The following is a 12,425-nucleotide window of genomic DNA, read 5'->3' as shown; positions in this document are numbered from 1 at the left end:
ATATAAACCTTAAATGTATTTTTAATTTTTATAAACTAACATTTAGATTGTTTTCTTTTCTCTAAAGTCCTGGCCGAGGTCCTGGCTTTATTTGTTCTTATGGATCAGTGTTAGAATGAGCAAATATTGCTCGTAATTCCATTATCGCACGATTTTTCCTTTTATGCTTTTATTTAACAACTTATTGCTCCGGATGTAATATTTGAGAATTATCTTTCAGGAACAATGTTTAAGTTTTTCTTATAATAACCAAGAGATTATTTGTAAAAAGGGAAATCATGGAATTATAAACTTCAGGAACAATCTCCTCCCTTTGTTTTATATTTCATTTATTAAATGGGAGATGCGAAAAGAGAAATTGTGGAATCTTCCGGCTGTAACAATAAATATATCATTTATTATTGCAGAGAAAATTAGTGGCTGTATATTTGCATCATGATAACAGGATATATGTATATTAGCAAATGTGCTTCAATTATTCAACTTCAAAACTGTTCAATAATTTTCTTCAGCTAATTTTATAGAAGTCTCGGAATATATATATGGATTTAATAAATAAAAGTAAATATAATACCTTGCATTAAGATTATATTAAGAATAAAGATTTGAATATAACTAGAAAGATTATATTAGTAGAAACAGTTTAATTTTATTGTGTTTTTTATTGTAGCAGTATGCCAAAAAAAATTTCAAGAATAAGACATTTTAATCCCAAATGGGAAAAAAAGTCTGATCACAGAGTAAGCATTTCTCTTAAAATTAACAGTGTTAATTTGTTTAAATAATTTTTACAATTTTATAATTCCTTGAAATTAAAAAAAGCTATTGACAATATCAGTTGGACGTGTGTATACATTAATTTATCCACAAAATGTAAACATTTTGGTGCCAAATTTGGATCATAAATTAATGTATACATTCGTCTAACTGATGCTGCCTCTTGGAACGCGTTCCACTGAACGCTCGCAACGCTCATGGAATCGTCTTGTTATTTGCCAAATATTAAACAAGGACAAATGATGCTTGCGATCGTTGCGAGCGTTAAGTAAAACGCGCCTGTGGTAGCTTATTTAGTTTCATGATCTTAGTCTTCAGAGTTTTATTATATTTTGTTTATTACTTATAAATTTTTATTTTTTATTTCAGGTTGGATGGTCGACGCCACTCAAGATAAAAATAATTTTTACGATGCTTATTGCAAAGTATGTAAATTATGCATAAAATCACATAAAAGTGATCTTATAAGACATATTGAAAGCGTAATGTATAAAAATAATATGAAGAGTCTTAATTCGGATAAAGATCAACAGAAATTAACATCAAGAGGGCATGTTGTTATTCATTCAAGTAAAGGAAAAAGAAATGAATTGCTGCTAGCTCTCGATATTGAACTTTATTCATCGGTACGAAATATTAATCATCTTTCAGAATTGTATAGTCGTATATCCAATAATTCTGTTAAACTTCATAAAACTAAGTGTTCACTTTTAGTAAAAAAAAAAGTAATTGCTCCATCTTTATTAGAAAATCTGTTAAATGATTTTTAAGATAATTGTGGCCGTGTGAATTCGGCCTTTCATATCCCCGGCGTTCGCCGACGCGGCCCACTCATGTCTGGTGCTAGAAATCACCGTGTTTTCAAGAAGACTCATAATTTAATTTTAATATTCATTGAGTTGACGAAAGCGACCGGCCCGGCAAACCTCGGAGACAATCTTTTCGTTCAATTACGGTACCACGCGCGCCGATTTTTATGTTTACTGAGAGCACAAGTGGCCTTCATTCTTATCTCTAATTCTTTCTTGCAAAGCTTGCACGTGTCCGGTGCCGAGCAACTACGTTAAGTGGAGGACCAGTTCCCCTTTACTTCCCCGGCTAAAGTAGATGACTTGATCTGTAGAAGATCATTGTTTAACATTTCTTTTTGTTTATGTAAAAATCTTAACAGCCGCTTTGCTTAACCGGTCGTCTGCTTCTTCAGATTTTCCTCACCCCGTTTTTGAAAGTTTATAGCACACTCAGTGTGCTACCGTGCGGTGGAAAACTTGAATCGAGTTTCTTCTGGAGAGGGGATGAATTTTCGTTGCTCGTTTCCCATGCATCGCTCTTGAAAGAAAAGAATTGTTGGTAAAAGTGCACATTAGGGGAGCAGTCTCTGACGACCTTGACCTTGACATACGTTATCATATGTATGGGAAGATACTGAGTGACATACAAAAGATATTAAGTAATGCTCACTTTTTATTAAAAAAATATTATTACAGAAAGAAAAAACAGTTTTTCTTACTTATTTCAGAAAATATTTATTTTACGAAAAAATGTGTCAAACAAAAAATGAAGCAAATAATAAGCTCTATAAAAAAGGTCATATACATATTTTACCTAATTTCAATACTTTAGTTGTTATTGTAGAAAAACTGTTTTGCGTCGAAAACCCATATAGAGAACGCGTGGGCAGGGGAGGAGCGGAGCCCCTCCCTCTGCATCCCCACCCCGTATTTTTCCTAACCCAGCCTAACCCTATTTTAGTTGTAATTTGGTCAAGGATATCTAATTGATGTTGCGATATTAGATTTGAAATTATGGCCCGCCCCCTCCCGCACCCACCCCGTCTTAGTAAACCGACTGAGACAAGCTGGGTTAGGTTAGAAAAAATATGGGAAGGGGGTGCGGGGGAGGGGCTTTGCCTTTCACGCAAAACTACTAGAAATAAAAAAATTATTTTAAAACACTCTTTCTACTATAACGACTAAAGTATTAAAGTTAGATAAAAAATGTATAGGGGAAACCGGGGTAAATCGTTAGACGGGGTAATTCGATAATTGGAAATATCTTTTTATGGGTACATATTAAAAATTTACTTTAAACGCTGTAAACACGTCCTAATGTAACAATGTTGCTAACAAAGTTTTGTTGGTAACGGCATCATATTAATGTCGTAGTAGTGAAAAATGTGTTTTGCGACAGTCGAAGTAATTTCTGATAGTCAATATTTTTTCGAAATTTAAATAAGATAATAAGGTTTTTTTTGAAAACTTTGAATGTATCGTGTCCAGTTGAATGTATTTGAAACATAATGGGTGCTTTCCAACAAGAGACACAAGCGACACTGTCTTTACAGTGTCTACATTGGTGCTTTCCAACTATGACACAGAGAGACACAGAGTGACACTGCAAAACACAGCTCGATCTTAAATTTGGCCATGTCAGCCATCAATAGAGTCAACACATTAGGCAAAAAAATTATTTTTTCAAGTGTGTTACTGATACACTTTAATCATGTTTAGTTTTGCTTAACATACAAAAAATAGTTTAAATCTTTCATTTATGTTCGTTTCTTTACATGTTACATCTTGAAGAATTAGCACGCTGGACTTATATTTTTACAATGTCTTCGTGTTCGAATTACGTACCGGACCCAGAACTCTTAGATGGTAATCAATATTCATAATTTTTATTCAAGGAATTGTATAAGATTAAGAAACAATGCATTCGTATCCATTATTTGTATTTCATCGAATTAATTTGCAGGTTTATTCTTTTGTCGGCATTGTAAAGAAGTTATTCCTACGTTGGATAATGTAAAATTCCACGCCTGTTTCGATGGAAAAGAAATTCTTCTTGAAATAATTTATCATTGAAGTCAGAGATCATTTTCCTTGGTTAATTGAAATAGCGGATTCATCGGAGTTGAATAATAAAATCTGGCATTAATTCCGTTCGTGTTCTTTGAAATTGGTAAAAATAAAACATTTTTTTAAAAGAATAACTTTTATGCTCAAAACATGCTAAAAACAGAAACCTATACAATTCAATTTATTTAACATTGCCCTAAGTCTTTAACATTCGTCTACTATATTGGCCAACATGTGCATCTCGGGTAATAAAAAAATGTAGCCGGGAATGAAATAACCAGTCTTAGATATAATTTACTTTAATTTATTGCAGTGTATAGTGATGACTCTTCAGAAAAAGGTTTCATGATAGATTCCATCGGCATAGAAGAGAACATGAATGAAGAGCAGGATTTAAATTATGTAAAACAACCTACAGTAAAGAATAAGGAAGCAGGTAAAACCATTATGATTAACTCAAATAGAAAGTGTTTTGCCATATGATGGAAATTTTATAAGCATATATGTATATATTTATGTATTGTTATATATTAAATGTATACAGCTGTGATTTGGACGAACGAAGCTGCATTAGCGTTGCTGGCATTGTATGAGTCGAAAATGGGCATGTTGGATCATCCCAAAAAGAAAACGAAAATATGGATAGCTATCGCAGATGGTCTAAAAGATTTCCAAATTGAGGTAAGATTGAAAAATTTATTTTATATATATAAATGTGTGTGTGTGTGTGTGTGTGTGTGTGTGTGTGTGTGCGCGCGCGCGCGCGCGCGCGCGTGCGTGCGTGTGCGTAACATATATAATTCAAGCACGACATATTTATCTTTTCCAAGTCTAATTATAACCATCTAAAATAAATGTTCAGTTATCTTTAATTATATATAGTTCGTTTTTATTATAAATTGAGATCGCCAAGTAATACCAATATTATTACAAAATTATGTATTAAAATTTCTTAATGTATGTAAATTTCTAAATGTATTTTAAAATAACAGTGTTCAAAAAGAGCGCTAAAACGCTCAGCAATGTGTGAATGATTAAGGAGACGCTTAGTTCACTCCGACGACGGTGTGGATAACTCGCCTAGCAACCCTCACTTAGCAACTTTGTTTGTTTACAATCTTCTCTTTCGATCGATGATTCTCATGGCAGGGGGATCAAATACGATCCTTTTTCGTTACTTTCATAGTGAGATTCTTTCTTGCGTGCACGCTATTCTCAAATAGGAAGGGAAATTCTCGTAGTACTACGAAGAAGCTCTTGTTACGATTCTTGAGTCAGGTCAGTCGTTCGTCTGAGGACCACATAAGTCCGACAGACATTTTCTTCATCTTATTCGTTCGTCTGAAGATAACGATCTTACAGACACATTAAAGTATACAATTGTTCGTTAGAAGAGTTTTAAAAATCTTACTAACATTTATTGTTTAAAGAGTTCGTCTGAAGATTAATAATATCTTACAGACATTTTCAACTATTATTTAAATTGTTTTTAAATCATTCAGATAGTTTCTTTTCACTTAACGAAATCTCTATCTCTCATTTTATCTTTTATTTATTGTCTCTGTCTCTCTGTTTCTCATTCGTTTTTTTTTTGTGTCTTTCATTATTTTTTTACTTTACATTCCATGTGTCTATCTCTCTTTCCTTCTTTTTAATTTATTGTAAACGTTATGCGAAGAAAGCTAAAGATTGTTCTATCCTTTTCTTATTCATTATTATTATTAAATATTATAATAAAATTTTTTATATTGTGATTATTTCTCATCTTTTCCTGCGTTCCATTTCCGAAAAATAGTTATAATATTTATTCGCTTGTTTCTAACAAACAGCTACTTTTGAAAGAGTTTATTTTCAAAATGTATACATTAGTTAATTGTTATAATTTTTAAATTGTTGTTACTTCATATTACAGATGTCACCACAGCAAGTAAGATGGAAAATAAACGCCTTAACAAAACGGTACAAAGAATGTGTCGATAGCAATAATAAGACTGGAAGAGGTACTACTGAATTTCAGTGGTTTGACCAACTCGACAAAATTTTGAGAAATAATAAAAATACTGCTGAGCCGGCTTACACTGTTTCATCAAAATTATGTTCCGTTTCTACATCCAAGAATAAAAAAAATAGCATGACTGCTACTAAGGAACCAACTGAAGATAGAGGAAAAAAAAGGAGCTACCTGAATCTCATTTTAAAATAAAAAATGTACAAAATAAAGTTCTTCAAAAGATATACCCGTCTAATATAGCAGCAAATGAGCAGGTTACTAAAAGCGTCAACAGTGCAGGCAGAGACGTTAGAAAAGTTACGAGACGAAAAACGCTTAAAACACGGAACTGGTTCAAACCTCGCTAAAAGTAAAATTGAACTCGGAAAGCAGTGGCAGCAGCATTTGCAAGATAAAGTCAAAAAAGAAATTGAAAAAGAGAAACGGTATGGACATGATTAAAAAAAAAAAGAAGAATTGTTTACAATTAAGGAAAAGGCAAATTAAACTGAAAGAAAAAGAACTACAACAGAAAAAAACTATCGCGAATAATAAAATAAAGGATAAAGAAAAGAGACATGAAATATTAAACCTTGAAAAGGAAAAGTATAAACTTTTACGTGCATACTTTAAAAAAAACGCGGGTAATACATCTTCAAACAAGTATTCCGAATCTGATTCATCAGATTAATTGAGAAGTATCCAGTTGAAGGAGTATCGATACCTCAATTAGAAGTATTTTTAAACATTTTTTAGAAACCTTTTTAAATAAACATTTTTTAAATATAGGTTAAAACCACTGGATTAAGTTCTTTTTATGTTATTAAGAAATTATTATATTTCAAATATTTAAAAGATGTTTTAATTTGAAAAACCAAACTGTGTTAGCCAAAGAAAAAGTGTTGGAAATATTATATAAATTTTAATGTTAAATGCGTTTAATTGTTAGATTGAACGAACTTACCTGTGAAGTTCGATCCTAATTATGCCCGTTGTCTTGTCCGGATGAAAATTAATAACTGGTGTAGTCGTGCCCCTGCACGCGCCCGGACAACAGCATTCAAAAAACACTTTGAAAACAAAATGGGTGGCGCGCCTAGTACGTCCTAGGCGCTGCGCGCGCCTTGCCATCTCATGAGTTCAAATAATGAGGCAAATCACTAGATCTAGGGAAGGGAGATTTAAGGGTGGGGAGTCCATCCGGACGAGACAACGGGCATAATTAGGATCGAACTTCACAGGTAAGTTCGTTCAATCTAACAGTTATGCCTTATGTCTCGTCCGGATGAAAATTAATAACTGTGTAGTTGTTTAAAGCGGTGATTTGCCTTAGAAAGAATTTGTCTCTGACGCCGGAATTAAATCTGGTGAAGAAACTAGCTGTATTTTTAAATTTTTCTAAACTTATATAAAACATAAAAAGATGTTACAAGTTAGAATGTAAAATCAAATATTGAAAACCAATAGTGATATATATATCATGAGATAAGCAAAAAAAGTACATATATAAGGAAAATGCGCTATAATCTAGATAAAAAAACTCACTCTATAGAGAGAGGACTGCGTTGCTAAACGCTTCGAAGTCTACCATAGGTCTCTTATAAAAGTTAACAAATACTCGGGATTCTCCAGTCCAGCCCGCGGCACGCTTAATTAAATCTAATGATATTCCTTTTTCCGCGGCTCGGGACGTTGAAGCGTGTCTGGTGCTATGAGCTGAGAAAATTGAGGTATCAATATCACATTCTTCTAAGCTCTGTTTAATCCAGCGTCCTATTGTTTGCGACGTAACTGCCCTGAAGGGTTTCGTTAAGGTGATAAACAAAGAATCGCATGTAGATGGTCGTAATTTTTTTGTTCTCTCCATAGCATTCCATGGCCGAACTATGCAGAGATTTTCATGATCATTGAGAGAAAGAGAAAAGTGGCTAAAGGCGACCTGGAGCCGATGTCTTAATCCGGTCTGGGATCCGGATAATTAACTTTTCCTTCACCGAAATCTGTGACACTCTTAGGGAAGCGAGCGTTTGAGCTCTGTGGCCCGTTGCAAAAGCTAAAAGAAGAACCAACTTCTTGGAGATGACCTTTAGACAAGCTGAATCATATGGATAGATGGCTGCCAACTTAGATATTACTGGTGCCGGGTCCCATACATAGTCATACCGCGGTCGCGGTGGTTTCAGTGCTGCAATCCCTTTGCAGAAGCGTCTAATCATAGGATGATTGCGGATCTCGTTGTTAGAGATCAATGAAACTGCAGATCTCATGGTATTTAAGCTCGAATAGGACGAAACTCTAGCTGTGTGCTAAAAAATCCAACATTTGTGGGACGGTTGCAGAGTATAAAGGTAGCTGGTGATGCTGGCAAAAGTTCCACCAAGAGCGTAGAGAACCCGAGTATTGCTTAATTGTCGCATTTGATAGAGAAGCAAGTAGAGCTGGAAGAGCTGCTGGGGGTGCTAAGCGATTCTTGAATGCTTCCCAGATAACCTCCCGACCCCCAGGGAAAGTGTTTCCCACGCTGGATAGTGATCCCTGAAAGGAGATGAGAGAAGAGCGCGATTAGGAGCGAGAATCAAGGGCTCTGATATCAGGAGACGATTGAACAGCGGGAACCAGGCCTGCGAAGGCCACCAGGGCACCACTATGGTGCCCGTTGCTCCATCGTCTACTATCTTCCTCAAGACTCGAGGCAACATAAACGGAGGAAACGCATAAAAATCTAACTCCTCCTCTGGGAGGGTAAAAGCATCTATGGCAATTAAACTGGGATCTGGAAACCAAGATACGTAAACATCGCACTTGTTATTGATCGAAGATGCAAAAAGGTCTATTTGAAAAGGCCCGAAGATCTTAGAAATGCGGCTAAATGCCGTCTGGGACAAAGACCACTCCGTGTTCGGGTCTACGGTTCGAGATTCAGCGTCTGCGATAATATTATCCAAAGACGCTATGTAGGAGACGAAAATAAAGATATTTCGCTCTTCACACCAGTGCCATATTTGTCTTAATATAGCTGAAAGGTGGAGAAATTGGATGGATCCGAACCTATTAATATAGGCTAAGGCGGTTATATTGTCTATCCTCAGGAGGATATCACAATCACGGAAATCAGTTGCAAAGCATCGTAAGCCGTTAAAAGCTGCCTTGAGCTCTAGAGTGTTGATATGTACGGATTTATCCGAGTCGGACCACCATCCATGCGTACGTTTCTCACCGCAGTATGCGCCCCAACCGCTCATTGAAGCGTCTGAAAAGATCTCACGACTGAAATTACCTGAACGAATTTTATTAGACTAATGTAAGTTAGAAAAAATATTAATCCACCAGGCAAAGTCTTCCTGAAGAAATAGAGGAATATCCATGGGCGCTGAATAGTCGCCTCCACTCTCTATAAGGGCCAAAAATTTTACTCTTTCCATCGCTTTTGTATACAGAAGACCGTATTGAACTGCTGGACAGACCGTGTTGAACTGCTGGACAGACCGAGATGAGTGAGCCAATTAAACTGGCGAATTCTCTTATAGAACATTTTGATTTGCGAGCCAGGATTTTTGTCAGGCTTAATAATTTTGCTCGACTGTCCGGAGGAATCGAGATAGATTGTTCGTTAGAGTCAAACATAAATCCTAAGTATTTGCGTCTCGAAGATGATTCTAGGAAAGATTTAGAGAAATCGATTACAAATCCTAAAGATTGAAGGAAATTTATAGAAAAGATAACATTAGATCGACATTCAACACTGGATAAACCTAGAAGAAGAAAATCGTCTAAGTAGACAACAGACTGATAGCCTTTATTACACAAAAAAAGAGATCACCGGCCGGAGAATCTTGGTAAAAATATAGGGCGCAGTAGAAAGGCCAAAAGGTAATGCCGTGAATTCATAAGTTGTGTCACACCATTGAAACCTAAGAAATTTTCTATGTTCCTTGCAAATTGGAACTATTAAATAGGCGTCTTCAAGGTCAATAGTGGCCACCCACATAGCACGTAATATTGCAGTGATATCATAGCAATATCACTTTTACATTGCAATATTACAAATGAAATATTGCAGAAATATCACGAAATATTACTGTGATATCACAGTAATATCAAAATGTCCGCGAAAACGCATCACAGTAATATTACTGTGATATTTCATAGTAATATTACTGTGATATTTCACAATATTTCTGTGATGTTTATGTGATATTTAAATAATATTGCAAAAAATTAAATAAATAAATTATTTCAATTTATTTTATTTTTATTGTTATTCTTAATATTATTTTCATATTGTTACATGTAATATATATTAAACATAAAAAAATTAATTATATTTATTAAAATAAAATACAATAATGTAAACGTAATAAATGTTTAATTTACAAAAAGAGTCTCTTGTATCCTTTTTCATTTTTGTTAAAAAAGATTCAATTTGAATTATAATTTTAATTTATGTTCAAGATTAAATAACAATACAAAATATTATTTACATGTAAAAATATAAAATTTTATATGAAACAGCGTTCCACACGTACCCCTTAAAAAAAAATTGATAAACTTGTTTCAATAAACTGATTACTGATCAGTAACTGGTTATATTTCGTCAGTTAACTGATAAAACATCATCAGTTACTGATCAGTAATCAGTTTATTGAAACAAGTTTATCAACTTTTTTTTCAAGGGACGTTACATTGGAAAAAAATTAGAACAAGTATTCGTTTCCAAATTACAACAAGCAACAATTTTCTTCAAAATCTCACTGAAGTGTGAGCTAGTGAGTCGTGGTGAGTCGGCCCGGTCGGCCGCAGTGGCGTCTAGATATAACACCTGAGGCTGCACTTGACTCACGAGAAGGTCTCCAGCGGCGCGGCCACCTAGCGGTGGTGCCAGCACTCACTTGTTTGCGTGGAGTCTTATACACACGGCGGGACCGCATAGCGGCTGTGTACGCGCTCGGTTGTTTCGTCGTATGTTGTGACGGTCGGTGACCGAGCCGCAACATTATATACATACATATAATTAATGAACATTGTAAAATACCTAATTAATGATAGAATATATATAATCATATTTTTTAATAGAGTTGAAAAAAAGTGAAATCTAAAGAAAAATTTGTTGGAAATTTAATATTTTAATTAACTTGAAAAACCTTTTACTGTGGTGTATAATAGTCTAATCAATATTAATGAATAAACTATTTCACAAAATAATGTACCGAGCAGTAAATATTAAATGACGTAAAAATGTATATTTTTTTAAAAACTTCTTAATATACTTTGAAATATTTATTGCCAAGTGAATAATAAATGTGTATTAACAAAACTTTTTGTAAACATTTCTTTTTTAAATTCCTCATGATAAAAATTTTTTAAAATTAAAATCAATTTTGTGCTCCTGTAAAAATTATAAATGACAATAAGATAAATACAAAGGTTTTTCTGTAATTTTTTAATAAAATCATTATTGATCGAATTGTAAAGCAACAATTAAATTGATAGATTACATAGAAGAGCGTACATTATAGTTTATACATATATACAGTTTAAGGAATAAACTAAGTAAATATCTAAACTAATAATAAAGTTAATTAATTTTTTTTCTTAACATTTACTTTTATTCCACGAAAGAGCAAAGACATAATTATTTTATTTGTAAGTTGATTTCTTCTATATGATACCGAAATTACCAAGAATATTAAGGATACTAAAAATATCGAAATTAATCAAAGAGATACTGACGTTGCATTAATAAGACATAATAAAAACGTGGTTTGACATTACCTTGTTCTTTGAAATTAAATATTGCAACAATATATTGCAATGATATCATTGGAATATTTTAATGTTATTATCACTGTATAATATCACAATAATATTTCTGTGATATTTCTGTGATATCAGTGGAATATTTCATTGTCATTATCACTGTGTAATATCACAGTAATATTTCTGTGATATTTCACAGTAATATGTAATATTTCTGTAATATTGCAATGATTCTGTGATATCACAGAAATATTACGTGCTATGTGGGCATCTGCATACCTGAGAGCATAAGTCTAATTACAGTCCGCCAATCCTCTAGTTTAAAGTGTGGTGGTTTTATGTACTTATTTAAATCTCGTAAATTTAAAATAAATCTTTTACCACTTGATGGCTTTTCTATAAGAAAAAAGGAATTTAAAAATTGATCCTTGCAGGGCTTTACCGGAACTATGGCTCCCTTAAGCCGCAGGCGCTCTATTTCGTTATTGCAACAAATAGTATCGGATTGAGGGAACTCTGGTTGCGTAAAGTGGGCTCTTGCGGGTGGCAGGGAGATAAAAGGAATATTATAGCCTTGTATTGCCTGTAAAACTAGAGGATCATTTGTGATTTCCGACCTTTGAGCATAGTAATTAGATAGGCGACCCGCTGTTCTTACGTCGTTCAATGATGGTGTCGAGGCCGAGATCGAGACTAGGAGCGGTAGTGGCGGCTGTGACGACTGTGGCGGCTCTTGTAGTAAGAAGCTCCTGGTCGACGAGCCGACGACGGACGAACAAGAGCCCGACTGTTTCCCGGAGGAAGTCTGGTCAAACGGGGTTGATTTCACTGCTGAGGTATCTGGCGCATCGGTTGCAGAGTCTTTTTTCCTACCTGCGATGTGGATTTCGCTACTTCTCGACTTGTTTTCTCACAGGTTTGAGCCGCTTTAAGTGTCTCCGCAAAGTTTTAACCGAATAAGAATTCGTCGATCGGGGCTGCGTCCGCCGCGTTTTTACCAACAATATTTAGAGAGGGTTTAGTAAAAGCCCGTCTGGCTAGAG

This window comes from Solenopsis invicta, unplaced genomic scaffold (genome assembly GCF_016802725.1).
Source record: "Solenopsis invicta isolate M01_SB unplaced genomic scaffold, UNIL_Sinv_3.0 scaffold_22710, whole genome shotgun sequence".
In the NCBI taxonomy this organism is placed as follows: domain Eukaryota; kingdom Metazoa; phylum Arthropoda; class Insecta; order Hymenoptera; family Formicidae; genus Solenopsis; species Solenopsis invicta.
This window is presented reverse-complemented; position numbering follows the sequence as displayed.